This window comes from Pinus tabuliformis, chromosome J (assembly GCF_031772625.1).
Source record: "Pinus tabuliformis cultivar Carrire ecotype Pingquan chromosome J, CPIR1, whole genome shotgun sequence".
Taxonomy (NCBI): domain Eukaryota; kingdom Viridiplantae; phylum Streptophyta; class Pinopsida; order Pinales; family Pinaceae; genus Pinus; species Pinus tabuliformis.
In genome coordinates, this window is record NC_142295.1 from 1,328,191,521 (window position 1) to 1,328,194,372 (window position 2,852).

The 2,852-nt window shown below is 27.6% G+C and overlaps 1 non-coding gene across 1 annotated transcript; it reads right to left on the bottom strand.

The window, feature by feature from the left end:
- Nucleotides 1-2,316: 2,316 nt before the first annotated feature.
- LOC149232198 (U4 spliceosomal RNA) lies at nt 2,317-2,464 on the bottom strand. Its single transcript, XR_016248548.1, has one exon. It is a non-coding gene; the product is annotated as a U4 spliceosomal RNA (small nuclear RNA).
- Nucleotides 2,465-2,852: the final 388 nt, after the last annotated feature.

Below are 2,852 nucleotides of genomic sequence, written 5' to 3' on the forward strand. Positions count from 1 at the left end.
TGAAAACAATAATCATTATGCGCCAACCATAAACATGGGTTTAATTTGTAAATTAAATGCATAGTAAATATATAAAAAAAATGAGATATAAATTTAAAATATAAAAATTAAAATATAAACGTGGGTTTATTTTGTTTAGATTGGAAAATTTTAAAATCCAACCGTATCGCGTTTTAGAATTTATTTCTTAAAAATAAGAATAAATAAAACATTAAAAACTAATAAGAAAGTGAAACATGCACTTTTGATAGGAGATGTGTATTTCTAGGAAGATGAAAATTTGTGTTATATTTATAGTTTATTAATTTTCATTACAAGCATGTTATAAAAAATTAAAAGGTTTTAATTATTATAAATAAAAATCAATAGGAAAGTGAAACATGCATTTTTTATAAGAGATTTGTATTTCTAAGAAGATAAGAATTTATTATATTTATAGCTTATTAGTTTTCATTAAACAAATATTACAAAATATTAAAAAAAATTAATTACCATGAGAATAATTTTTATATAAAAGTTTGAATGGCAAAACACAGTGCCATAATATGATATTGACATCATATGAATTATATTCATGGATGGAAAGGGATGGATTTTTATGAGTGAGAAATAGTGTACCACAACAAATAAAGAGTATTGTTTTTTCTTTGCCCCCATATAAAAAAAATATAACTTATTTATAATGGTATATATAAAAGTTAGATACCAATATAATATACATAAGTTATATGTAAGGTAGTGTTAGAAAAATATATATATATGTTTATATTTTTTGTATGGTCTAAAAATTAGAAGAAAATTTGTTTGTAATAAGATACTCTGTTTTTACATTTGATTTTAATTAAATTGTAAAAATATTATTATTCTATTAATTATATTTCTAATGAACTAAATGTTTTTTAAATCACAATGCCAATAAAAAACGGTCTTTGATTTGTGGTAAGGATTTTTCGAAAGTGTTTAATTTGGATGAAAATAAATGGGTTATGGACTTTTTTTCTTGGTTGAATATTAAAAATATTTAATTTGTTTTTTGGTTTACTATTAAATAATGATGAAAAGATAAAACCTAGGTAAATGATTTCCAAATGATGCCCATCAATGTTACCTATCCATAATTGTAAACAATAAGGGTGTCTTTGCTTATGAGTGGAAATATGTTCCACTTACCTTTGAAGTGGCAAATTATTTTGTTGGTAGTGTAAAAAATTAGGTGAATACCATACTAGAGAGTTCATACAAAAGCTCCATGCATCTGCTAAATGTTTTTCAAATCCCAACTCCAATAAAAAAATACTCTTTGATTTGTGGTAAGGATTTTTCAAAAGTATTTAATTTGGATTAAAAAAATGGGTTGTGGGCTTTTTTTGGTTGAATACTAAAAATATTTAATTTGTTTTTTTGGGTCATGGTCTATGTTTTTGGGTTTACTATTAAATAATGATGAAAAGATAAAACCTAGGTAAATGATTTCCAAATGATGCCCATTAGTGTTGCCTATCCATAATTGTAAACAATAAGGGTGTCTTTGCTTATGAGTGGAAATATGTTCCACTTACCTTTGAAGTGACAAATTATTTTGTTGGTAGTGTAAAACATTAGGTGAATACCATACTAGAGAGTTCATACAAAAGCTCCATGCATCTGCGGGTCCATTAGATGATGTAGAATTATAAAAGTTTCCATTGTTGGCAATATAAGAACCATCTTTTGAATAGCTGCCACATCTTATATTGTAGGTGACAAGAAGATGTCATTTCTCATTGCTAAGAAAAGTGCGCATATGACACTACAACTTGTTTGATATGTATGGACAAATTATAAAACTTTCATCGTCTCAATATTTTAAATATTATTTTAATTGTGTATGACAAACTTAACACAAACACACTAAACAACCTAAATCTAATACAACAATTATTATAACTTTTCCAATTCAACAAACCAACTTAACAATCTTATCGACCTTTTTTTTATAAAAATATGAAAAATTTGCAACTTCATGATGAGTTATAAGATTCAATACCAAAGTTAGAAAGATAAATTATGTTCACCTCACATCTCTTGTATTGGTAATCTTCCAGCTTTACCATGATGTCAGCACACTCAAAGTTAGAAAGATAAATTATGTTCACCTCACATCTCTTGTATTGGTAATCTTCCAGCTTTACCATGATGTCAGCACACTCGACGTAGGAAGATATCAGAATTTAACAACTAGATATCCCAACCTTGTACTTCACACTAGCAACTTTCCTCTTCAATATGTATATGTATTACATATATTTCCACCAGTTTGGAATTAAAATTGTTGGAGCCCGAGAAAACGCGGCCCTCCAAAATTTCTCGAAGGCCAAGAGCGAGGCCCAAGCCAAGGGGGGGGTTTGGAAATAGTTTTCAACCAGAAATTGACGCGCCTCGGTTTTATCTCACTAGCTACGTCATTGCCCCAAAGCGCAAAAATATTCTTAGCTCTTTGCTCCTCCACTTTATACTCTTCCTGTTTGATTTCTTTGGTGTGGGGAAATATTAACTCATTCATACAATAGTATGTGACTTACTCGGTACATGACCTTTTTTTGCTTTTAAAAAATTTGGTATTAAATTAATTTTAAATAAATTAAAATTTTGAAAAAAATATATTATTCAAATTTATAATTTTTTACCAAACTCTTTAAGAAAAGGAAGATGGTGCAATGGCAAAGCTCTCTAAGATGATTAGAGATTTAAAAGAAGCCCATGATATGGTTGGGAAACTTGATGATAATTAATGGTGTTTATATAATATATATTGAGATAATATATCTATGTATGTGTGTAAGGGGAAGGTTCCTCTAAATTAATTAAGAAAT